The 27,661-nt window shown below is 43.3% G+C and overlaps 1 protein-coding gene across 2 annotated transcripts in view; it reads left to right on the top strand.

Moving 5' to 3' along the window:
- The window catches only part of PLCG1 (phospholipase C gamma 1), an 88,710-nt gene that overhangs the window by 10,274 nt on the left and 50,775 nt on the right, over positions 1 to 27,661 (top strand). The window lies entirely within an intron of this gene.

Below are 27,661 nucleotides of genomic sequence, written 5' to 3' on the forward strand. Positions count from 1 at the left end.
CAAAGTGCAAGTAGATAAATAGGTACCGCTCCGGCGGGAAGGTAAACAGCGTTTCCATTTGCTGCTCTGGTTTGCCAGAAGCAGCTTAATCATGCTGGCCACATGACCCGGAAGCTGTACGCCAGCTCCCTCGGCCAATAAAGCACGATGAGCACCGCAACCCCAGAGTCATCTGCGAGTGGACCTAACGGTCAGGGGTCCCTTTATCCTTTACCTAGAGAACCTTTTCAGGATGTCTTCCAGGGGTTTGCAAGCTCAAGGTGGGTGGGACCAGAGGCAAAGTGACTCTTAGCTTTATGCTACAGATGTTTCTATGCCCACTCTCCATCCTCCATCTGAGCAAGCAAGAAGCATGATCATAGTTCAAGAATATACGGAAGTACTTAAGGAGGGTATGGAGCAAGGCCAATGAGAGGTGTGGCCAGGAAGGATGTCCAAGGGTCAGACAGAGAAATCTCAAGGGATGCATTCAGCTCCTAGGATTAAGGTTCCCAATGCCTGCTCAACACAGACTCCTAACACAAAATGATGCCAGTAATTTAATCAATTTTCTTGGGTTTTCTGTTGACCGTATTTCCTTTGGTTAATGCATCTGAAGAAAGACTATAGCTGAAGAGAGCAGAAATGGCAAACTAACTCTAAAAACAATAAGGTGCTTTCCCCCCAAATGACCCAGTAGCAATACCTTTGTTAGATTCTTGTTTGTCTTTCTTTAGCCACATCAAGTAATTTCCCCACCCATTGTCCCATTTCTGAACTCCTTCAACCTGGAGGTTGCTTTCAGTGGTCTGAAGGAGCATAGTTTGTGTATTTCACTGAAGGAGAAGATACCAAAGCTTGTTCCCAATATGGTTGCATTTGCAGTGTGTCAGGATTTGGTACAACCCAACCCACACAACTGAATAATGGTTGCAATTTGATTGAAAAAGTCCAATTCCTGGCCTTTCAAGACGTTGTTAGATGAGTGTTAAGATTTCTTGGACATGTTCATAACATGCCCGTTCTTGTGGCTTAAATTATTATTGAATCTTACTCTAGTCTGGGAAAGCAGCGTAAAATGCACTGAACAGTTCTTTACCTGTAAGTTTTGGAAAGTCAATTGTTTCCCACACATTTTAGCACCTCTTAAGATATCTTACGCAAAGTTTGCATGCTGGTTTCTGACATCAAAGAGCAGGTTTTCATCTGCACTTATATTCAGTTGGTTGCCATTTTGAATCAAGATATTGAAATGAATCTTTCAAAACTTTTAACTACAGATTTCAAACCTGCACTAATCTTTTTTGAATTCTGGAAGAATGCCAGGTAAAAGACTTATAGCCTTTTTTTAATTTGTAAAGTGGATTGCAGCATAGTTCTCCCTTAGAAGAAGACCCTTGTTCTCTGTGGGATGCCGAGGTTGTGAAATAGTGACTAACAGAATAACCCTTTCAAGTCTGACTCTGTGCCAGTGGACAATATTACTTCTTTACTAACCATACAGTCCAATCCCTTGCTGACTCAGAAGTCAGCCCTGCTGATCAGCACAAGGCTTCCTCTCAAATTAAAATTCTGTGAAGAGGATTGCAAGATTTGTGACTTGGTGCCCCATAATTTCTTCCCAGCTCTCCCTGTTACTAATATGTATGAAGAAGTATGAAAATGTGTATATGTTCCTCATAAGACCAACTAAGAGTCATGTGTTCTCTCTGGGGAATGGCCATGTCTGTTGGTTACATAAATGTAGGCGTAAATAGTATCTCTGTCTAATATGGAAAGTGGTGCAGATACTGGAGAGGAAGAGAGGAGGTGGGTTCTATCTCAGTTGGAAGATACAGGCTGAAGGCAGCTGCTGGGATGGATTTTTTTCCTGTTTACATACTGGGAGAGGTGCCAAATGGTGATGGAAAGCCAAAAAACCGCTTTACCATTGCCTCTGTGTGTCTATGCGCATACACATTTGTATGTGATTTGTTTGGCTTTTTCTTTATCTTTTGGAGAGCATGTGCCTATCAGAAAGAGAGCTCAAGATTTCTGGAATCTCAAAAGCTGCAGTGCTTCTATATTTTTTGATGCGTACTTATTATTTTCTATCTTCCCCCACCCCCCTGCCCAGGCAACCACTGATACGATGCTTAACAGAGCAGCTTTCCTTTTGATAAATTGCTCTTCACCTGTTGGTCCAGAGCAAGCCACTTTGCTGTCCCTCTGTGGGATTCCTGCGTGCACTTTCTGCTGCCAGCGGACTTGTGGGGATTGGTAATTACAGTGCTCAAATCCCACAACCACCTCTTTCAATTGTGGCATGCGCACACACTCTTTTTTAAGCGCACACACACACACACTATGATGATGGAAATCATCTTACAGACATAATGACTGGAAGTGTTAGAATTAATGTTGCTTCATCTGCAACTGAAAATTGCTCACTCTGTCCTCTCGCTGGCATTTGGGTGGGGGCACTAGCAGCGAGATACAAGAGAGATTAACAACAGTGAAAACTATGCAGTAGTGCATAGGATCTGATGCCATGGTGGTAGGGGAAGCAGACAGCTCATTGGACCTGGCCCATTCTTGTCCCTTTGGACCATTGGCATTGACATAACAATGGTTCGACCCATTCTCTGCTCTGTTGTGGCAATGCTTTGCAGTGACACAATGCTTTGGGGTTTTTTTTCTTTTTCTAAGGGGAGTGGAAAATGAAGAGATTTTTAGTTGCAACTGAGACAGGTCTTCCCACTTACCAGTGTGTAGGACATGGTTGTTTCTGAATATCTGCATCCCGCTTTTTGAACCGAAGCCTCAGCGAAACTGCCAATAGCATTAAAACCAGAGACGTAAGAATAAAGCATAATACACAGACAACAAATTAAGCAGCAGGGACAGTGAACAAAACCTGAGGTTACAAAGAATTCAGTAAAACAGCCAGGGAAGCCTTCTACAAAACAGAGCACTCCAATGGCCTCTGAAAAGCAGCACTGCCTTCTCCTGGCATTGGAAGGCTAACAGCAAAAAAGGAGAATGAAATTGTCTCTCTCCTCGCCCCCCTAGTATTTTCAAGAAACCAAAGAAGGTTGTTGAGGATAGTCTTCTTATGGCAGGGGTTGGTCTTTTAGCAGAGATAGTGCCAGAGAATCAAGAGGCTGTGTACTAGCAACATACCGTATATACTCAAGTATAAGCCGACCCGAATATAATCTGAGGCACCTAATTTTAACACAAAAAACTGGGAAAACTTATTGACTCGAGTCCAAGCCGGTTCATCACACCACAAACCTGGTGGTGGTGGTGGCAACGGTGGCGGAGGAAGAACAAGCAGCCCAAAAGGGCTGCTTTTGGGCTGCTTGTTCCTCTTCCTCTGCCGCTGACAGCAGCAAAGGCGGCGGAGGAGGAAGGAGCAGCAGCACGGAAGGGCTCCTTTTGGGCGCTTGTCCCTCCGCCGCCGCCACCCACCTCACTCGAGTATAAGCTGAGGGGGGCTTTTTCAGCATAAAAAATGTGCTGAAAAGGTCGGCTTATACTCGAGTATATACGATAAGCTTTTGAGAAGCTATAAACCAAGGGTAGCCAGTGTTGTGCCTTACAGATGTTAGGCTGCAACTCCCATCAGCCTCAGCTAGCATGGCCAGTGGTCAGGGATCATAGGAGTTGCAGTCCAACAACATCTAGAAGGCACCACATATATATTTACCTCTGCGCTACCTTTTCTAAGTCTTACTAGTGCATGAATTTTATAATATTCAGTGTATTCCAGGCTCAGTTCAGCCAGTCTTTTATATGTGGGTCTTGCCCACCTCAATCCTAACTGTAATGATTAAATTGCTAAGTAATTCCTGATGGTCTCATGGGATTGTAGCACTGGTATATTACAGAATACTTTTTACTGGCGCCCAAGGTAAGGCATCAGAGGTGATTCTTCGAATGATGCCAGCAATCTCTATTTCTGCATTAAGCTTGGATCTTTGCACATCCATCCATTTGAAAGTCATATGCCCCAGGGAGGTACATTGGTAACATATCTGCCGTTGTCCCTTTTGGCTTGGTGCCACATAGTTGCTAAGGAAGAAGGAGATAAGCATTGGAAACCAGCTGGTTTGCAACTCAAGTCTACTGTGAATCCACACGGTGGAGTAACTGGTGACGAAAAGCAGGGTGGATTTGATTTAAATCGATTTAAATCACTAGTCAGTAAGACTTGATTTAAATCATTTTTTTTAACAGAAAGACTCATTCTTGCTGGCATAATCTTAATATTTACAACCAGAGGAAGGTTTCATTTTTGGAATAATACATTTTCAGAGTAGTTTTTACAGTTATATCAAAAATTACTGATTTGGTTATACTCTTAGAAATACATAGACAGATAATTATGAAATTATTGTGAGGTTTAATAAGTTAACTGTTTATATTTGGACAACTTTTCTGCTGTACTTTATTGGAAGGAGAAGAAGAATCATTTCCTTAATAACAATGTAAACAATTTATTTAACTAAAGCAATAACATTATAGCATATGTATCCATGTTTGTTAGCTGATATGGTTAAACGTTTGGTGTTGTTGTTTTTTAAAAAATTTAGACTGAGTTTTAGCACACATGAAAAACTTAAAAGAAATCCTTATTTCCTGATGAATAGCCTTTGGACTATAATGTAACTTACCTGGGAATAATAAGCATTGACCTACCTTACAAGTTGGTTTGCTTGGAAGGGGCCATAGCTCCAGTGATCCTCAGGCAAAAGGATGTCATCTGTTTTAACAAATTGTGCCAGAGGGGGTCATAATGACACACTTGCCTGTTAAAACCATGAAACTGAACTTAGATCAGCCTGTAGTTTTCCAAGGGCTGGGGGGAGGGGGAGAGAGAGAGAGATCTGAGGTCAGGAAGGTGATCCTAAAGCAAAAGAAGACATGGAATGGGGAGGGAAGTGCAGGACCACCCAGGAAGCCTCAAACAATGCTTTGAATTATTTTTCGCTGACATTGAGATATTGTGGCCGTTTTCACCTCTGTCCTGTTTGGACGTAGACCACACTAAGAGCCCGCCCGAGTACTGTGAACATGCCAGTTTAATTATGACTTGACAGATTGGTGCTTTTGTGCTAAGTACTTGCGGCTTCGGGATGTTGTTTTTGTTTGTTTGTTTCGGGAACAGTAAAGATCTAAAAGTTTTGTAATAATAATAAAAAAAGGACTTGGCAGTGCTGGAGAGATACCAGTTAACCTCTAGGATTTTCTCTGGTTTCTTCTTGCCAGAGCATCCCTTAAGATCTAAAGCTTTCATTGTGAGTGTACTTAGTTTGAACCTTTCACATGCCATTTGGTAGACGGTCCAGCAGAGAGCTGGAACCTATTACAGGAAGAAGTAGAGAGGCGTAGCTGTAGTATTTTAAACTTAGATTTTTAGAGCTCTGTTTATTTGTTTCTGCATTTTAAATGAAAGGGCACGAAGTTCAAGTTCAGCGTAAACAGTACTATTATCATGAAACCTTTTAACCTGTTTCTGAAACAAACAAACAAACAAAATGGAGAGAGAGAAAAAACAGAGCAGTAAAGCTCCTTCCATTCCCTTTGTCTTTATTTCTGTGCTGTTTGGACAAGTTGCTTACAATTTTTCTGGTTGCAAGTGTTTAGTCATCTGCATGGACTGATACAGGGTTTCCGTAAGACCTCACCATGTGCTGTGCACCAGATTGCAGATTTTATCACCATTTCTTTAGAATTCTTTAGAATTAGACACCATCTCCTTTCCCGTGTATTTCCCGCATATTGATTTCATATAGTACTTAAGTGGAAACTATGAGAACATAATGAGTCTTCCTGAATCAGACCAAGGGTCTGTCTATAATAATAATTTATTATTTATACCCCGCCCATCTGGCTGGGTTTCCCCAGCCACTCTGGGCGGCTTCCAACAAAATATTAAAATACAATAGTCTAGTCTTATCATGTCCCAGATTCATCAACCAATGATATGATATGATACTGCTTTGTTAAAATAGTTTGTAATATATTTATGTGACTTTATCTTCATCTTTTAAATCTTTGTTATACTGTATATCACTTTGGGACATTGAGGGTGGGGAGAAGCAATATATAAATTTAATAAACCTAAACCTAACTACAGTGGACCCTCTGGATATGAATTTAATTCGTTCCTGGGGTCTGTGCACACTCCAAAAAATCTGTATCCAGAGGCGCCGCTCCTGTGCATGCGTGCGGCATGCAGTGTGCTTCTGTGCATGTGTGAGCAGTGAAACTTGGAAAAATACTTCTGGGTTTGCCGCTTTCGCAACCCGAAGTTTACATTACTCGAGAGTGACGTAACCCGAGGGTCTACTGTAGATTCTTAACCCTAACCTATAGGCAAAATTTGACTCTCACAGTTTCCTCCTAGCAAGTGGTATTCAATGGCACTCTGGTCTCTGAACACAGAAGTTCCATTTGACCACATCATGACTAGTAGCTATTGGTAGACCAATCCTTCATGAATTTATTTTTTTTTTTTTTTTTATAATATATTTATTAAAGTTTTCAAATAAAGCATATATTAGATAAGCACTTATCATTGTCCATTTAACATCTCTCAATTGTTACATGGGACTCCCCCACACCTCCCGCATACACTTACATCATTATTAAATTAGTTTCAAACAAATTATCATTTAATTCATCTTAATTAATAATCTTAATTTGGTTTGACATATAATTCAACCTTAAATCTAATTTAATGGTAGACAATTGTCTGCACTGGCATCCAATTCAGCACTCAGCCAAATTGCAATATTTTTGTAAATAAATCTTAAATTTCCTCCAGTCTTCTTCCATCCTTTCTTCTCCCTGGTCTCGAATTCTGCCGGTCATCTCGGCTAATTGCATATAGTCCATCAGTTGCATCTGCCATTCTTCCACAGTGGGTAGCTCCTGAGTTTTCCAATTCTTGGCAATTAATATTCTTGCTGCTGTTGTTGCGTACAAAAAGAATGTTCTGTCCTCTTTTAACACACTCTGGCCGACAATACCCAGGAGAAAGGCCTCTGATTTCTTAGTGAAGGTGTATTTAAACACCTTTTTTAATTCATTATATATCTTCTCCCAAAAGGCCTTCACTCTAGGGCAGGTCCACCAGAGGTGAAAAAATGTTCCTTCATTTTCCTTACATTTCCAACATTTGCTATCAGACGAATGGTATATTTTAGCCAGTTTAACAGGGGTCATGTACCATCTATACATCATTTTCATCACATTTTCCTTCAACGCATTACATGCAGTGAAGTTCAGCCCAGAGGTCCACAACCTTTCCCAATCTTCAAACATAATATTATACCCAATATCCTGCGCCCATTTTATCATTGTTGATTTTACCATTTCGTCATGTGTGTTCCATTTCAGCAGCAAGTTATACATTCTTGAAAGTACCTTAGTCTTAGGTTCTAACAGTTCAGTTTCTAACTTTGACTTTTCCACTTGGAATCCTAGCTTTTTGTCATTTTTAAACACTTCTTTAATCTGAGCATAGTGTAACCTTCATGAATTTATTTTAAACCCCCATTTTAAAATACATAAAGCCGGCAGCTGTCATCACATCTCATGGCTGTAGACTCTCTAAATTAATTGTGTATTGTATGAAAGCTTCCACTTGTCTATGTTGAGTCTCCTGTAAATAGAGGGAGATTGCTGAAAACTGAAGTGAAATCTCTTTGTGGTGGGGGCAGGAACAGCAAGGCTCATCTACGGTTGCTCTTGTAAGGATAAACCATCGTTTATTGTTAGTTCTTTTAAACTGACCACAGTATAACAGCAGCTAAAAGGTGTCAAGTGAAATAAACACGCAAAGAGAGACTAATGTATATATAGAGGCAAATCTAAGCACAGATAAAAAAAATCCACTGTTTTTAAAGGGGTGAGATTCAAGTCTGAACTCTCCCGTTTAAATCAGTGGGACTCAATAGTTCTTAATGCTGGATGGGCCTTCGCTTTTGTATGTGCACATACTCCTGCATTAATGCAATCTTTGTCAAACGTATCAAATCTTCCCAATAGCTTTTTAAACTTGTATAGAAGGACCAAACGAATTGTTAGGCAGTGCGTTTCATTGCAGCTTGGGAGGGGAAACATACTGTACTTGGTAGCAAAGGTATTTCTCTCCCCCTAAAGGAGCTTCTTGTAAACTGAAGGCTGGTCCAGGAAAAAGCAATCATCTTGGCTTCATGGCATGCAGCTCTGTGCTGTTTATGTGCACAATGGATGTGATTATTTGTTAAATGCTTAACTTTATTCCCTTTTTTCAAAAAGAAAACACCAGCAGCTTCTTCTTGTATCACAAATTTACTCATTCAAAGTAGATATAACAATCGGACATATTTTAAAATTTAGGCACTAGGATCTAAGGCAGAAGATGTAGAAAAAAAGGCTCTGTGCTTATGGGCGGGGGGGGGGGGGACGGTCCTTTGGGCTTTTTCTAGCATTCTGAATGTAGATGTATGGCCTTTCCATCTTTGCATTACTAATTTAGTTTAGATGCAGATATCTATCCACATTACCAGTATATTGCGCCACACAATTTCCTTGCCAGTGTGAGAGTGCACAGTTTATTCCTGTGATATATCCAGACTTTAGTTTGAGCCAAAAAGCTGTTTGTGGTTCAAACAGCAGCCCTGCTTTTTAAAGAACGGCTTTTGATCCTGCATTTTCTCATTCCCCATTGCCGCCCACCCCCAACTGCAGCTCTTAAATGTCTTGGATGCCGAGGGGAAAGAGCTATGTCAGTTTCTCATTATCAATTGATCTTTGTCCTCTGAGACACCTTTCTCATATTTGGTTAGTGTTGCATCCGGCTCAGAGAATTATACAGGTTACGCTGTTAAGATTTGCTGGTGTGAGAGAGTTTGTGGGGGCAGATGCATCTTCTCTCAACCCTTTCCTACTCTGAATGTTTCTTCTAGCATTTGGGGTTGAAGAAGAGGAGAATGGCTCAAGGTGTGATCATTGCATAAAAGGAAAGTCAGATTTGGGTTGCAAAAAAAATATTTAGCCTGAGTCCTGTTCTGACTGATGGTGGTGGTTATTTTGTTACTGTTATTTTGTTTCGTTGTGTTATTTTGTTGTGGTAGTAGGTGGCAAGTGGCAAAAATGTCTTGGCACAAAAGGCCACAACAGAGACAACTGGAGAGGAACTTATTTCCCACTCCCTGAATTTATCCAGGTCTGTCTTGGACCTGGTGAGGTTGTTCGCTACCATAAGCATTCCAGTGGTAGTATGTTGCTGCATGCATCTCTTGGGAAATAGTATAGTGTGTATTCTGCTCCTCTGATGTTAAATGCACAATTAACAACTGGTTGCATGGTGTGCATCAACCCACCTACAGTTGTAGGTTAATTTCTCAAGAATACATCCTATTGCAAAAATCTAAATACAAAACAAAACCGATCACACTAGGTGAGATGGCTCACTTTGTCTGCAAACAGATTTCTTGGTCAGAAAATAAACAAGTTGCATATTTTCAATCAATTAGATTTCTCAGCTGGTCTGCACTGTTCCAGTTTGAAGCTGATATTTAAAATAAGAAGTAGAATAGATAACAGCGTAATTAGCAGACAGCAATTCAAGCTTATTGGCATGGCTCTGAAATTGATGGGAGAAGCAGGGAGCATTATGAGCCCATATATCTTGCTTAGCTGCTCTTTGAATAAAATAATCTGGCTCCCAAAGCAGCAGTTCAGATAGGATGACATACTAGGGTAATCGCATGAGACTTCCTTTCAGCAAATTATTCTGCCGGCATGGCAAGCTTTGAACGGAAATGATTTTTCAGAAACAACAAAGGGTATGTTCAGCTTATTAGCGGCCTTTTTTTCCTTCAATGCCCCACAATGTATTTTGTGTGATTTCTGGTGGTGCAAAATACATTTATATTTTTAAGGGCGTGCTAGATTACCGTGCAGCCAAATCCTAAATTAGGTCACCAGGAAAAAACACACACCTGATGTGTGACCATCATAAACAGATAAAACATCAAAAATTATAGTGGTTATTTAAATGTTATTGGATTGTAGAAGTGAAATTCCATTCTTTGTTGGCATCAGAATCAATGCAAGAACAGTCATACCTCATGTTGTGTTAGGTTCGTGTTGCATCTTTTCAGCTTGCAAACGCAGCAAACCCAGAAGTGTATACTTCCGGGTTTCGCCGCATGCGCAGAAGCATTCTGTGCTCTTCACACATGTGCAGAAGCGCTCTATTGCACTTGTGCAGAAGCGTCGCTCTAGTTGAGGACTTTTTGGGGTACAAACGGCACCCTAGAATGGATTGTGTTTGCAACTAGAGGTACCATTGTACAAGGAGAAAGCACCAGCAGTGCTGGTGAAGTTTTGGGTCAGACTCACTTGGTGGCCAGTTCTGTACACAACAGATATTTACCACCTTACACCAGATGCCCCTGACTGCTGTACATGCTTCTCACTTCCATCCAGAATATACTACAAGATCTGTTATATATAGCCAAGCCCTGTGATGCAGTTTCATTTGTTGTCATCTATAGCTCCCAGCTAAAAATATTCCACTGTATCATGAATGATTTGGGCAATCCCGTTCACAGGACTTGGGCTGTAGGTATATTGTTGCTTATGACAGGCCCCGTATAAAAGAGTTATTCTCCAGCAGCAACAGGCTACATGAGAGAGATCCAAAAACAGGGACCAAAGCTTGCAACAAACCCAGATGCCAGCTCCGTACCTGTATCTGCTCAAGCAACAATCTTTCAGGGGCCTAATATCGTCAGTCACCACATCAAGGGTTTCTCTACCTGCTCGTCTTACAACATGATATATGTGACAGCTCCCCATCAGTCCCTGCATTCTTGACATAATCGGCCATTCTCTATGCAAAAATAATGAACGGACAAAAATCTCACTTCAAAAAAAGGCAGCGTTCAGAAACCTGTGGGGAAGGGGTCAAATCACCCAAGAGACTCTGCTGTTGACTTGAAAGTGGCCATTTTTCAGCAAGGAAACTTCCAAGGGGAATTCCAGTTTATCAGGAAGCGTAATTCTGTCACTTTGGGCCTGTATAAAGACGATGGCTTCCTATCACCACAACACGTGTTAATTAACATGGAATATTACTGTGTGTTCATGACCACACCTAGTGGGGACGCTGGACTCTGAGCCAGAGCTAGACCAGGGGAATTCTGGAGACTCAAGGAGACCCTTGTTTGGCTTCTGACAACCAAACAGAAAGTCGTATGGCAATTCTGGACTTTCTGCTGTGACTGCTGCCACTTGAGGTCCAGGGGGTGAAGGGGAAGAATCAGGGATCAAGGCAGGGCTTGGGATATTATCAGAGGAGTTATTGGGGTAGGTTGGAGGAGGGAAGAAATCAATAAGAGGGGGCATTTCAGGCTGCCTTGGGGTTATGGTTGGTTCCCCCAGATCCTTAGTCATAATAGAGGTCCAAAGCAGTCTCCCTGGGGAATGAGGAAAGGTTATTTGTGACTATTTCCAATGGAATTGGTTCAATTGTGCTTTTTGCATTTTTTTTCCCATTTGGAAACATTCCCCCCCCCCCATTACTCTGCATATACAGTGGTACCTTGGTTTACGAACCGTTCTGAAAGTCTGTTCTTAAAATGAAACCGTTCTTTTCTTTTCTTTTCTTTTTTTCCAAGCGTAGGACTGCTTTATTTTTCCATGTCATTTTTAAATATGCAAGAGGAGCAAGTGTGGAAGGTTTGAAAAAATTAAACAAGGTTGCCCCCTTCTAGCTAAGGGTCTTCTACCAATGGGTCTATCCCCCCCCCACTCCTTACATGCTGCAAGTTATATAACTTGTCTTTAATTCATCCTAGGAGTTGAAATAGAACTCAGTTTTGTCTTTTTTGAAGAAAAGCCTTGTTGGTGGTGGCTCACCACATTGCTCTCTGTACTCCAGAGAGCTGTACATGGTCAGCCAGGTGGCGGAAGACAATTCGGCTTAACCTCCATCGCCACACTACAGCTCGTGGACGGGATGTCAGAACACATTGATTACGGATCCTCACTGGGCAGCTGTCCCGGGGAAGGAAGTCTTTAAGTTGTTATAAGACTAAGACCAGGTTTTGCTGCAGCAGCCTAACATGGCTAGTCCTCTTATTCTTCAATTGATTTGTTCACTCACTAAAAAAAACCTTATTCGGATCAGGATAGTGGCATTGGGAAGAGGAGGGTTAACCCTTTTATGCTTTCCAGTTTTAAACAACCTGCTTCCAAGTTGCTATAAGTTCTCTGCACCCACAGAAACAATAGAAATAACTGCATTATGCCTGCATTGATAGTTAGTTAGTTAGTTAGTTAGTTAGTTAATTGCTGTGGGGCTCATGCCAGCTTTGTGGAGTGATTTAGACCTGGAGAACGGTGTAGGTCAATATAACACCCTCTCTACATTTGCCCCCTTGAAGCTGCTTTTAAATGCAAGGATCTGCCATGGTTCATATTCAGAGGGTTGCATATGAAAGAGCGAAAAACAAACTTGTGGGAACTGGAGAGCCCAAATGGCACTGGGTTTTTGGAAACGTTGACATTATATTGCATTGCGTGTTTGAATTTCCAAGATGGCTGTTGATACCCAAGATTCACGTCATGATACATCCTCATTGTTGGAGTGAGGTGGGGAAAGGGCCACTTTCAGGAAGTGGCAGAGCTAGTATAGATAGCAAACGGTTCTTTTTGGAGTGGGTGGGAAGCAACCATACAAAAGTACTGCAGGCAAATACTACTGGATGGACTTAAACATTTTTTTTTTGCCTAGGCTTCTGCAGTCTAATTTTATATAGGATCTGTGCCCTAATGTACCTCAAATAGTGTGATTATTCTTGCTTGTCATGCTACAACCTGTTCTGGTTATTGTTCCACTTTGGGGTTTGAGTGTGTGTGTGTGTGTGTGTGTGTGTGTGTGTAAGTAAAAGTACATCATTGCAGAAGATGAAGAATTGCAACTGAAGAGTTTTGGTACCCAGATGGTCTAATCCAGGCAGTCTTTTAATTCATGCTGAGGAAGAAATTGGCTGCTTTCTGCTGACTGGAATCGCAAAACCATTTACATAGCATCCTTTATCAGCTTGTGGCTCACTCCACTGGCCTGGAGAGTATTTGGCCGACAGCTGGGTGGGGTTTGTGGTTCTGTGGTAATTCTCATGACTGAGGCCAGATTAGTCACTAGCAGATGATAAAGGGCTTTGATACATCCCTACAGGAATGGGGAGTGTTACTGGTATTATTATTATTATTATTATTATTATTATTATTATTATTAAAGTCAGTTAAAGCCAGGACAATTCTATTCCTCCTGAAACTTCAAATAGTATTCTATCAACTCTCACCCAAGGTTTGTTGTGTAAAAAGTATTTGAAACAAGGAAGAAAAAGAGAACTGTTCATAAGCATCACAACTGAAGGGCAGATTCTTGTCATGACTGGGCTTAGATGCTACCAAAAATTGGTAAGCAAAAACAGCAAAAAAAAAATCTTGCCATTTTAAGACTAGCAAATTAATTGGTGTATCAGCTTTTGTGGGTCTGAGCTCAGTTCCTCAGTTGCATGAGATGGTAAACCTCAGTAGGCAAAATACGAGGGGATTTAATTTTTTTTTACAGAATGAGATAGAAAATGCAGGCCACAGAGCACAAATGAAGATGAGATATTATAAAAGGAGTAAAAGATAAAAGGAGTCAGTGTGACTACTCTCAACTGAATTGGCAAAGAAAACTGAATAGTGTACATAAACCTCTAAAAAGAAAGACATGTTCTGTTGTGGGCTAGCCACCCCCAGTTTCTATTGGGTCCAAGGCTGATTGTCTCAAACTTTCAAATGAAATCCAGCTCTTCATCTTAATTGCTGGAGTTTCCCTTTGAAATATTTCTGTTGAAAATATGGAAGTTTTCAGGACTTTACCAAATGGCCAGGGAAATACTTCCCCATTGATTATAAGGTAATATTTTTTAATATTGGGAAACTTTGTCAAGATTATCATCTTGACTGAAACAAAACCGAAGCACCAGCCATAGTTAAGTTAGGAGTAATTGAAGAAAACATCCTAAAAGAAGCCAACTCTAATAATTTGTAGAGACAAGGCCTGTTCAGTGCCACATTACTAAATGTAGCTGTGATATTTTTGGGGGTAGTGCTGAGGAGATTATCCCCAGAGTTGGATGTTGCCTAGGCACAACAGCCTCTGCTGCAATGAGCAACTGGGTGACTGCTTATTCCCTTAAAAGTGGGATTTGTATAAATCTCATTGCTGCATTAATTGGCAATAACAAAAGGAATGTTTAAGGCAGAAATTGGGGGGAGGAATGGATGAGAGAAGTGAAAAGTTAAGACTTTGGCTTGGTAATTACCTACTGAAATTCCCATTACACCATGATGCCTCTGAAGCCATGAATGTGGACTCCAAAGTGTAAATTGAGAGTAGGGGTAGGGAGAAATTTGACGCACTCTACATTTAAAGGCGAGCTTACTAAATTCTCATTTTTGAAACAATATGCGAGCTGAAACACATCTATCCTTCAAAATTCCCAGTGATCTGCATTTCACAGTGCAGTTCTCCTGCCAAGTCATGTGCTAAAAAATAATAATGATATGCTATGGTAAAGCATGCATATATTAGTGAAAATAACATACAAAAATGCATTCTATTAGGGTAAATGTGGATATTAGGCAGACCATAAAAATATACATAGTAAGAAATTCACACACAGTGTTGCCAATTTTCATGAGGTTCGTTTATTTTATATTTTACAGGCAACTCCCAATTTGTGTGGGGGTTACGTTCCAAGGCACTATGCATTTAAGTGAAATCATATATACGGTATTTGAAACGCCATTTAAAAAGCCTGCAAATACCCCGTTCTGCCCTGCCCTGCCCCTTTTTGTTACATTTTTGCTTCTGGGTTCAGCGTGATGCATGGTCACACACATATCAGACACACCTAAAAGTCACTGCCTACAGTTGAGAGAGCTGATGTAGAAATATGGATAATTTAAGATGGAAAACGGGAGACAAACCGAAAATGAATATTCACCCATCCCTACTTGAGAGAAGAATACGGATGTGTAATATTGCAACGTGCTCCGTGGCCTTCACTGTGCACCCATCTCTTGGTTCTACATATCTAGACCTCTGCAGTGGGTCCATCTGTTGCCCGTCGAGGCCGATGTACATCCCGCTTCGTCTCTGGACCACAGGAACAAATTACCACCCCCGGGCTACTGCGTTCTCCTTCGTGCCAGCCATCTTGCTCCAGCTGCTCAAGTCTCATTCCACCCAACTATGATTGCATTGACAAGGGAGAATGAATGTTTATGTAACCAAACCCCAGTGCGTGGGATTGGTAACCTCTGGCCCTGGCTAAAGTAATCATTGTTTGCTGGAACAAGAGCAGTGCTGTACTCGAGACAAGTGGGTGTGCTGTAAAGCCTGGAGACTGAAGAGGAGTTCCACTCTGGAAGGGCTTCCTGTTTACCTTCAGGAGGGTGGCTGGTGTTGGCCGAGGTGTTCGGTGTTTATTTGTGACTTGCATGACACTACGCAGGTTGGGAATAGTCGGGAAGGCTTGCATTTGTTTTGTCGCAATCTTAAATTTGTGGATCCAGTGTGCTAGACCTGGACAGAAGGAAAGGGTTGCAGTGCAAGGAGTAGTAAGTAGAATCCAGCACAGAAGCTCATGCAACAATTGGAAGGGAGAATTTAGGTGAAATTAGGGCAGAGTTCTTAAAAAAAACATTTATTTTTTTTGCTTATTCAGAAGTAGCTTCCTTCAGTATTTCGTACACACATGCCCTCTTCATGTACAGGACTAACGTTTTCATTTCTCCCCCACTTCCTCAGCAAATCCTGAATTTCCACCTCCTGTGCTTTCTGGAGTGGTTGAGAGATGAGTTGAAATGGTGCCAAGCCTTTGCCAGCCTTGGTGGCCCTCCCAGGAGTCCTGGTGGCATTTTATTTTTCCACTTCAAGAAGCATTGCCCTTACTCTTAATTGGCTTCATAGCATAGCATTGTTATGAAGGGCAAGCGTAATACTTTCCTGCTGGCAAGAAAACCTTGCCAGCTGCCTGCCACCAGGACTCTCGGGAGCAACACCAGGACTAAGGAGGTGGTGGAAGTGATGGTGAAAAAAAAAGTGAACTGGGGTGCAGTTTTGGTAAATCTTTCACTTCATCCCAGATGTCCCCAGTTTCTCACTCAGATTGATTTGAGCGAGGGATTTTGTCTCGTTCCCTAAGGCACCCCAGAAAGAGGTCAACAGTAACTGCTCTGTTCTGGTAAAGTCCAGGTAGTTACTGACAATATGAGCTTTATTTTCTTTCCCATCCTTTAAAAGTACCGTTTTCCTGCTTTGGGGGTTTGTGTGTGGTGAATGCGTGGGCTGCTTTGCCTTCTATTAGAGAAAATATTCCTCCCAACTGAGCACAGATTTCCGTTTTCCCTCCTGTGACGCCTCTCTTCCCCACCGCTGCCCGGCACAATTCATCCTCCTACAGGTTACCCTCTGCACAGCCCAAGAACTGAACAAAGAATTTCCTGACAGCTTTGTAAAAGCAAAAACAAAACGCAGGGCAAGCCCCGGACCAAGATCGTTCAAGCAAGCAGATTAAAACAATCTGCATAAATCCTACAAACAATAATTTGTGTGTCTTGGCTGCAAGGGTTCTTTAACTGGATTACAACCCTTATGGGTGTGTTACCTGTGCCACTGTAATATGCACAAGGAATACATGTCCCGATAACCCCAGGCTAGTAAAACTGATAATTTTATATGTTGCTGTTCTCTAGCACTTATCGTGTTGTCATTCTATGGATACATCAGGAAGCTGAGCAGTTTCTTCCATGTTGGGGCTGCTTGAACCTTTACCTAGAAGGCATAAATGTGGGTATTGTGCTGAGAAAGGCAGTTGCATCTCATTTTGGATGTTATTCGAGGTTTTGCTTTTAATGCAGGAAATTTGACTGTTTAGAACAATAGAATAATGGAAGGGACCCCAAGTGTCATCCAGGAATCTCGGCTAAAGCATCCATGACAGGTGGCCCTCATGACCGTTTACAACCTGGAGATGTTTGTTTTTGTGTGAGGAATAAACTAGCTGTGATTCCTCACCTGGTTCTTTCCACTGCCTTTCTTACCTTCCTAACAGAATCATAGTCGAATCATAGAATTGTTGAGTTGGAAGGGACCACGAGGGAAACTGTTGCCTGACATGAGGCTTGAACCCACGGCCCTGAGATTAAATGCCTCATGCTCTACCAATTGAGCTATCCCAGGGAGCAGCCTTCCATTCCACCTGTGCAATGAGGAGTGATGGTGGAAGAAAGAACAAGATGATATGGTTGGGAGAAGCTGGGGTTGGCTGATACCTTAGGAACCTAGACACCTGTCTTATATTGAGTCAGACCACTGGCCCATTATGTAGCCTAGTATTTTATCCACTAACTGTAGCACTTCTCCACGGTTTCAGATGGAATTCTCTCCTAACCCTACCTGGTGCAAAGTAGATGCTATACCACTGAGCTTGGACCCTTTCCCTAAAGGGGTCTCTCGCCTGACCTCTGTATATTTTGAAAGTGACATATTATTCTCTGGGTTGCGAGTTGGCAGCCCGAGGAACCTGGTTGTTCTTGGCCAGGGGTCAGCAAACTTTTTCAGCAAGGGGCCGGTCCACTGCCCCTCAGACCTTGTGGGGGGCCGGACTATATTTTTTTGGGGGGGGGGAATGAACGAATTCCTATGCCCCACAAATAACCCAGAGATGCATTTTAAATAAAAGCACACATTCTACTCATGTAAAAACACCAGGCAGGCCCCACAAATAACCCTGAGATGCCTTTTAAATAAAAGGGCACATTCTACTCATGTAAAAACATGCTGCTTCCTGGAACGTCCGCGGGCCGGATTTAGAAGGTGTTTGGGCCGGATCTGGCCCCTGGCCCTTAGTTTGCCTACCCATGTTCTTGGCTGAGAAAATTAATGGTCCTGAGGGCCTTTTTTTCCTTTGAGGATGAGCAAACTTTCCAGGCACGTGGAGTTGAGCGGTAAAAACCACCTGGTGTACCAGAGGGGGAGTAGCTGATCTGATTCTGTAGTGGCTTCCGCAGAGCCATTCTTCGCTTCTTTGTTTGACACGCAGACGTGCCTTTCCTGCTGGTAAATGAAGGGGGTGGGAAGGAAGCTTGAACCACAAAGGTGGCAGCGAAGGGGTGCACTCTGCACTTACTGAGGCAAGGTGCAAGGGAAGTGGCTTCTATTTCTGCTGAACATTTGTGCCCGATCTTGTGCCATTCAAATACGAAAAGGCTAATCTAAGAACTGGGTGGGACAGGTGACAAGAGAAGGGGATACCCTGTGTCAATAATGTTGTGCTGTTTGTTAGGGGTAGGGAACCTATTTTTGCTGAGGGCCTCACTTAGTCACGTGCATTAATTTAAATGGCTCTATTCTAAGTAAAACTTAGTTGACTGCTACTCCATTTTGTTTTTTCTTATGCCACCTTTTTCTTTGAGACAGTCTGCCTGCCCTCAGTCTTATTTTTCTCTGTCTTTCTAACTTCTCTATCTGAGCTAGTTTATCACTGAAACACATTATAGTTGTCTACACAGATGTGGAAGACTGGGAAGAAAATAGCAACTCTGGTGGCTGTGTGTGTGTGTGTTTGTGTATACGTCTTTTTCAATGTCCTGATGTTCCAAAACAGAAAAGGACGTACAATTGCATCCATTGTCCCTGTATAAGCCTTAAAATTTAATGTAAAGATGTAATGCTTAAAATAATATGGTTGTCCATGCCTCTCAGGCAATTCCCCATCTTGCAGACTTTTGGAATTGGAAGTTGCAGTCCTCAGACTCTGATTCTAATTAAATGGGAATTTCAAAAATGCATTAGTAATCATGGAGTAGTGATGGTTCCTAGAATGACTTGTTTTATATATTGACGCTTAGTGTTGAGTTTTATGTGTTCCATGAGACTGTGTGCATATAGCCTGTTGAAAAAGTATTATATATTGCAGAGGAATGAGGAGTGGGTGGTGTGGAACAAAGGGGAGGGGGGCTGGATTCAGACCCCATCACCTGCTTTTGAACAGCCAGTTGGCAGGATTTCAGCTTTGTTTAAATGTTGGATCAGAAAGGGGAGTCATATGCTGGAAGTTTTCTGGCACTACTTCTATCACCCAGCCATCTCCAATTCCTTAGAGATCAGTGCAGCCACTTCATCAATCCCTTATGGTGTGCCTGGCATTCCACCAAAGCTCTCAGAAGGAACTGGGCAGCTTTGGTTTGCTTGAATTGGGCCACGAGAGTTTGAGTTCAGCTGAGTGTCTGGATATCATTGGCCTCTGTAACCTTACTGCAGCCTGCCCAGCCTCCTTTTAGAGTTTTTGGAAGTAAAACACATTGGTTTTACCCAAAGGACTTGAGGAAATGGTTCAGCGCGCCCGTTTTGCCAGCAGCTTCCTAAATCCCTATTGCATTTTTCATCTAAAGCTGTAGCTGAGGACATGAGGGGCAGGCAGACTGACTCCTGCAATTTGTGATGGCAGTTTTCGACTCACTCCAGGGATCAGAGGATGTGTGGATTTAAGGGTAGGGGGCTTCATTTTGCTTTTCTCAGTATTTGAATGAAAAAAAAGTCATGGTAAGGTTAAGTCTATTGGACACCCTAGCCATCTTGTTAAGGGCTCCATGCACCTACTAAAAGCTGCAAGGACATATGGGCTCAGAGCTGGCAGTAACCCTCATGTGGCTAGCATAGGAGTGCCAGCCCAACAGCAAATTTCAGATTTAATCCAGCTCAAATGTATATTAATATGTACCCATCAAAGCACAATACATTGTTTTATTCATATTTTTTTCAAGTTCCACTTCCTTCCACATTCTGATATTTGTAGTTCTAAATCTTGTTTGCTATAATTTTGTGCGCATTGGGAAGCAAAACATTCCTTTTGGTGCTGGGCCTAAGAGGTTGGACTCATTGTGTTATTGAAAAGGAAGGCGCAGAATAAACTTAAGTCTTGTGTTAAATTCAACACAATGGCAAGTTCTTTAAAGATATGTCAACACCCTGGATAAGTTAATATATCAAAATTGACGTATTTATTTTCTTATATTTATATACTGCCTTCCTTCCATTATAGAATCCAAGGAAGTGATGATGATGATGATGATTATTATTATCCTTTATGAATCACTTATCATGACTTGTCTTGAAGCCAAGTATGGCTCCCAGGAAGTCTACCATCCAGATCCGGACCTGCATAGCTTCAGAAAGATGGTAGCCTCATCTCACTTCTTCCCTTCTCCATCTCTTCTTTAGGCTTGACTGTAGAGTTAGCTCATGGGTAAACATACCTGCCTGCTGTCTTTGCCAAAGCTGTTTCTACTTCTAAAGGCACATTTAAAAGTAAAACAAACATGAGCAAACAATGCCTTATCAGTTGAAATATGCTTATATGATAGGTTGTGGATGAAAAAAACACAGTTTTGTATTTTTACAGTAGGGGTTCCATCACACCTGGGTGTCTGCAAAAGGGTTTTTACTCTGTGCTGCTTGGAAATGTCTTGTGCCTGGAAAACTGTGAGTCACATATGTCATTAATTGATTCCACTGAGGGTTTTCACAGTCATTTTCCAGGAAGGATATTGACCTGACTCTCTGTGTGTTTGTTTTGTTAAACAAGATCCCGTGAACCTCTGTTAGTAGTGAGATGGCAGCATAAATGGTCTCTCCTCTGCTCAATCTTTTTTTTTTACACCCATGTGAGCCTCGGTAATCTTTGTTGTCACCAGATGCTGTTGTCCTCATCAGTCTTTGAATTCTGCTGTTCCCTTCCATTATTCCTTCCCCCCACACCCCAATTATTTTTCTTTTTCATCCCCTCAAGTCATTTGTGGGCCTGAGAAGCAAAAGTGCATGCTTATTATACCTAATACTAGATTTTAGAATACATAGCCTTGGAAACACAGCTGGATAAATGCAGAACAGTAAATGTTTCCTACATAGTTACACCACTGTATGTGCATGTGTCTAGGGGAATGTATCCCTTTGAGCCTATAAGAAACAGGTGGATTTCTCTTTCGTGAGACTTTATGAAGCAGAACCAGGACCAGCTTATGGCCTCATTCCAGGTGGTGGAGAGGCTGGGGATCTCTGAAAGTTTGGAAAGACTGAGGGGAAATGGAATTGCTCTGTGAGAAGGGAAAGATGGTTAGCTTGTTCCACAGCAAAGCAGGACACTGTTTCATAAGCTTCCTGTTCCTGTCTCCTTCCTGCCTCTGCCTCTTCTTCTGCATTACCATTAAACCTTCCCTATGCTTTCCCCCCTGTCTGGTCTGAGGAAACATAGCGCAGTCATGGGGTGGGTGCACATTACATTTTACCACACATGTGGCAAGCTAGTAAGGTAAAACATGAGTATGTGACATAGGCTGTGCACACACAGCAGTTTAAAGTGGATTCAGTATACAGTGCTACCTCGGGTTACAAACACCTCAGGTTACAAACACTTCTGGTTACAGACTCCGCTAACCCAGAAGTAGTACCCGAAAGTTAAGAACTTTACCTCAGGATGAGAACAGAAATCATGCGCCGGCGGCATGGCAGCAGTGGGAGGCCCCATTAGCTAAAGTGGTACCTAAGGTTAAGAACGGTTTCAGCTTAAGAACGGACCTCCGGAATGGATTAAGTTCGTAACCAGAGCTACCTCTGTACATCCTATATGTGCATATTTTTTGTTTGTTCACATGATGTCCTCACCCAAGTGGCAGCCTGCTCTCTTCCTCCCCCCCCCCATTTAATTTGGATTTTTTTGCATACAATGCAGTTGGGGGGGGGAAGATCCAATATGAAATTGCATGTTACCCAATGGTAGACATCCAAAAGCGCATTGTGTATGGGGGTTGTTGTTGATGTTTTACAGATATGTGGTGACATTTTGCAGGATGCCATCTATCATGACACCCCCTGCCTCCATTGGTGAGGTGTTCCTCAGGCTGCTGGTGAGACTTCATGAAACAGAAACAGGACTAGGATGCAACACATAGGACTTTAAAAGGGGTGGTGAGAAATAACTCACTATTTTGTGCAAGTCTGCTATATCTGAAAACTTTTATCTCAAAAAATAAAAACTGGCTGCATGCCCAACTAAACAAAAATCTGCACACATGTCCAAAACTTGAAACCTCAAGTTTCTGAAACTCAAGATGGGTGGTCTACCCGTGGTCCCAGGCATGACACACACCTTTTAAAACCCACTGTTTTGTGCAGATGTATATAAGATAGCCACACACACAGGTAAAGAAATACCTGCATGCAGGCCCATGATGGACCTCAGATTTCTGGAAATCGGGGAGGATGAGGAATGCAAATTATGGGGGAGGAACAAGAACACACACTATGGATACTGCCCATGGGTGAGGATGGGAAACTAATTAAGAGTGCGTATGTAGGGACAAACATTTCCAAAAGCACACATAGAAAAATTGGATCTGTGTGCCCAACCATAGAGTAAATAGGATCATTGGTACTAGATCACAATGACTAGGAAAATAAATTGTTGGGAAGAAATCAAGCTCGAGTTATAGAATATATAAACCTCCACCAAAGTAAGCCAATGAAGGCAGGGTTGCAGATGCAGTATAGTTCAAACAAAACAAGGACTAGCACAGAGAATCAGTCTAGATCCCAAACATGCTGCAGAAGAAAGGAAGTCAGGCAAGGCCAGAGAACACAGCAAGGCAGGGAGACTAGAATCAGGAACTAAGTGCCAAAGAAGGAGGAGCCAGAGACCTGTGTTGCTGCCAGCAACAGAAAGGTGTTTAATGGCCTATCACAACAGCTGAGAAGCTCAAGGGGAAGGTCTTAAATACTCTGGCCTCCTAGAGTGCAGCCTAACCACAGCTACTGGCAGTGAAGGAGCATCAGGGCTGACTCATGAATAGTCTCCTTACTCATGAGTAGGGGTGGGCGATATATCAATATTTTGTCTCTTATCAGTATGAACCACGATAAAGGTTTCATATTTTTTCACCCTGGCCTTTCAAACCTGCCAGGCAGGAAGCAGCACTTTACTACAAAGTAAAGCCTTTACTTCAGAGTAAGTAGCCGTTTTCTGCCTGCCCATCTGCAAGGCATAAGCCCCTGCCTGCCCGGTAGGTTGTAGAGTAAAGGGTTTTACTTTGCAGTAAAAGCTGCTTTCTGCCTGCACAATCCCAAGGTGCAAGCCTCTTGCTAGAGACAGAGTCTGCATAAAAATAAGCTTCCCTGCCAAAGCAGGGAGATTCAGATCAGCAAAAGATAAGATCCACATGGTTTTTCTTTTGCTTCTGTTATGCAGGTTTAAGGCACACACCTTGCCTCTTGCTAGGCAGAGTAGAGACCCAGTACAATATCAGGTTGATATCAGGCTAAGCATGATATGTCTACAATTTAAGAAGGATATTAACAAGCTGGAGGGCAACCAAGATAATCAAGGGTCTGGAAACCCAGCCTTATGAGGAATGGTTGAAGGAGCTGGGTGTGTTTAGCCTGGAAAAGAGGAGATTGAGAGGAGATGGGGTAGCCACCTTCAAATATCTGATGGGTGTCACATGGAAGATGGAGGTAGCATGTTTTCTTCTGCTCTGGAGGGGGAAGGACCTAAATGAATGGCTTCAAGTGATGAGAAAGGAGATTCTGAGTAAACAGCAGGAAGAACTTTCTGACAGTAAGAGCTGTTCAACAGTGGAAAGGACTCCCTTGGTAGGTGGTACACTCATTCCTTGGAGGTTTTTAAGCAGAGGTTGAATGGCCATCTGTAACTTAGTTTTCAGGTGGCAAGTGGCACCTAGATGGTCTACTTGACTTTTTAACACTGATCTACACCAGTTCCCAATTTGTTATAGGGCCAAGTTCAAGGTGTTGCTATGGGTATATAAAACCCTTAACAGAACAGTAATATATTCTCCAGAAATATTTAATGGTATAGTTAAGCATGCTATCACTGAGTAAATCTTCATTTAATTATACACATCAAATTTAGATTTTTTTATTCCCCCCCAATATTTTCCCCAGATTATTATAAGCTCCAGCCTTATTTCAGACATCGTGATATAGTGAGATATCGCAATGTTTAGCTGGCGATATATTGTGATATTGAAAACCAGATATTGCCCAGCCCTACTCATGAGAAGACTGATGACTCGGGTCCTTTAAACGCATACCTTGCTGTTGCTCTTTGGCCTGGCCCAAAGCTCTCAAGGACCACTTCAGCTGTTCCTCCAAGAATTCCAGGACTTTGTCATCAAGCACCAACCTGCAAAGCCCCTCAAGGGAATCCTTGGGCTCAGGGGGCCCTGCCTGCTCCTCAAGGTCCTCGAGTTTGGGGATTCAGGGCTAGGGATGACAAAATGGGTGTGTGGAGAGTCACAGCAACAGATGCTAGGAGACAGTTGCTAGGTAGGAGAAGGCACTAAGGAAAAGGATGGTTGGAAAAGGAGAAAGGGGTGTGGGAAAAGCTGCTTGAATAAGGAAGGTTTTTCTCTCTCTGAAGTGGGCGTCCAACCAGCTCTATGGCCAGTAGATGGGTTTTGAAACGTGCCTGATGATCACCATGGGACAGAGCAGCTGTGAGGGACAGGAGAGAGTGGGAGGCCTGTTATATGGAAGTCTCCAGGGCAGCTTGTGGTTTCAGTTTTCTGTCATCCAGCTCTATCTGAGACACTCTGTGTGCGAAAATCCCTGGAAGCAAGGACCGAAAAGATGGCGGAGAAAGTGTTCCTATGAGAAAGAAGGAAGGAGGGGAGGGAATTTACAGTTGTTGGATTTTTAACAACCGATAAAAGCTGCTTAATTTATCCTGGTGTTTGACTGGATCGTGTGTGTGTGTGTGTGTGTGTGTGTGTGTGTGTGTGTCTTTGCATAAAGCATATAACAAAGCAAAGCGAAATAAAATATTAGAAAGAAATGTGTGGGTGAGTGCAACTGTTTTGCCCGGTTTGTACAAGATCCCCACCTTAGACCCGCATTTAGGCAAGCCTGTGGTCTAATCGGTTATAAATGCATACCTTTCAACGGCAGCAAATGGAACCCTTTAGCAAGGGCTGGAACAAAACACGGAGAGCGGTGCATTAACTTCAGTTACTTGCCTTACAATGTTGGCATCCGTCTGTCTCAGGAGACAGTGGAGGAGTGTGCCTTTGGGGTTTTACCTACAACCAGTGGGTGGGCAGTATTTGCCAGCTTCTTCCTCTGTCGTCTCAAATGGGGACAAAACCCGAATTAGGTGTCACTGCATATACCTTGGCTCTGGCTCCACCTAGTGCCCATCTCCCTGTCTCCCTCCCTATCAGCCCCTCCCCCCCAGCCACCACTGCTCCTGGCCACGCCCTTTACTGCTCAATTGCATTTGCCTGTCTGGAATGTGCCTTGAACAGTGATCATGCCTCTTGCTTACCTTTGTGGAGAATGGAGAGATGTGCATGGCGGGTGGGAATGTAGAAACAGCTGACTTCTGGGTGGCTTCTGTAGCCTCTTGTACAAAGGTAAGAGCCACATCCCCAGCCCACCCCACCCCAGCCACTTTTGCATATGGCTTCACCTGCCACTGGCAAGCAGCTCACTTTTGCAGTCCAAAGAAAAACATCCATTCACATTTGCTCCTTCGGAGCCTCTAAGAAAGGGGTCGGCAACCACAAGCAGCCCACGGGGGTCATTTAACCAGCCCACGAGCCGCCCCTGAACCGAGCTGCCTGCTTGGCAAGTCCCTGCGTGCTGCGCTAAACTGGCGCAGCACAGCATGGGGACACGCTTCCGCGGTGCCGGAAATTGTGTCTGCGCAGGGGCCAAAAATTGCGTCGACACAGACGTTGGAAATCGTGAGTGCGCACGCACAATCCAGCCCATGGAAGGATCTCCGCTGGAGTGAACCGGCCCAGGCGAGGTTAAACCTTGCCAACCCCTGCTCTAAGAAGTGTCTGCTTGACTGCATTTTCCCTTTGTGCAGAGACATTACAGTGGTATCTCGGGTTACATATGCTTCAGGTTACATGCGCTTCAGGTTACACACTCCGCTAACCCAGAAATAGTGCTTCAGGTTAAGAACTTTGCTTCAGGATGAGAACAGAAATCAGGCTCCGGCGGCGCGGCAGCAGCAGGAGGCCCCATTAGCTAAAGTGGTTCTTCAGGTTAAGAACGGACCTCCAGAACGAATTAAGTACTTAACCTGAGGTACCACTGTATTTGCTACCAGGTTGTGATGCGTCACAGTGGCCTCTAGTGGTCCCAGGTGGACCCACAGAGCAATCTAGAATTGCTTAGAATGCAGGCAGGGCTTGAAGTGACCAGTGTGAAACTGGCAAGATGTTTTGCTTTAATAAATTCCGTGAATTTATTCCATGAAATAATAAAAAAGCTACCCCTTTAAGCCGGAGAAGGCTTTTGAAGATATACAAGCAGATGTTAGTCTGTGCCTGCACCTTGAGCAAAAGGGGCAGGATGATTGTTGCTTTAATAAGTGGATTTTGGCACGTATGCTTTTGGCATGCAAGCTACACCTGCTGAAATTCTCTCTCTTACACCCCGTCCTCCTTTGCAACTAGCCACCCTATCCATACTATAGGTTGTCTTGTTTTGCTACTGTTTTGGCTACAGTGCCTCCTTTCTCTTATGTGACTGTGACTTTATTATTGCAGATGGAGAAACAGGTGATGCCAGGAACTCACTGTGGTGTGGGCATAGTGGTTGGATCATCATCAGATGGACTCTGCCATTGTGCCCCCATCATGCTAAGTGCCTCGCCCCATCAGTAAGTGGCAGTGGCACTCATTGTTGAGAAGCTGGGTGTGCCACCCTGCCATCATTTGTCCCACCAACCACTGCCACACATAATGTAGTGATGGCCAAAAACCTGGATAGTTTAAAAAAGGGATTAGACAAATTCGGGGAGGATATCAATGGTTATTAGCCATAATGGCTTTGTTTTTCTTCTACTGTTAGAGGCGGTATGCCTCGGAGTACCAGTTGCTGGGAATCAAAACTGGGGAGGGTGCTGCTTGTGGGGTTCCTGTAGGCAGTATGAGAACAGGATGCTGGACTAGATAGACCAAAGGTTTTCAACCTTTTAGAGTCCCTTGGGAGTCCTCTGGGCAGTAGTTGTTGCCGTCAGGGCCGTCTTACCCATAGGCTCTAGGGGTGCGGGGCACCCGGGCGCCGGGCTCTCAGGGGCACCAGGCTGAGAGTCCAGGGCAGAGATTTGAAGTCCGGGGATTGAAGAGAGCCAGGCCAGCTGACAGCCACTGCCGAGTGGAGCAGAGCCCATCGGAGCGCCGCAGGCTTTTTTGCTGCGGGTGCTGAGGCAGCCGGCCGGCTCTGGCCTCCTGCACGCCTAGGACTGGTGGGCCATCAAGAGCACGTGGGCCGCCCAGTGCACGTACGCTGCTTACATGAGGCACCTGGCTTTGCTCAGTTGCCGCCGCCTCCTCGGGCTTGACTGTTGTGGGCTCTGCTTGCTCACTGGCTACCCCCCCGGGGCCCCAGTCCCAGCCTTGCTCTGCCGCCACCGCCACTTTATGCTCTTCTGTTGCCACTGAGGCAGGCAGCCAGCCAGCCAGGCAGCTCTGCTGTGTGCACGTCTCGGACTGGTTTGTTGCGCTCTACTAAAAAAAAAGGTCGACAATTTTGAGCAAC

Source organism: Podarcis filfolensis, assembly GCF_964270895.1.
Source record: "Podarcis filfolensis genome assembly, chromosome: 6".
NCBI classification, from domain to species: domain Eukaryota; kingdom Metazoa; phylum Chordata; class Lepidosauria; order Squamata; family Lacertidae; genus Podarcis; species Podarcis filfolensis.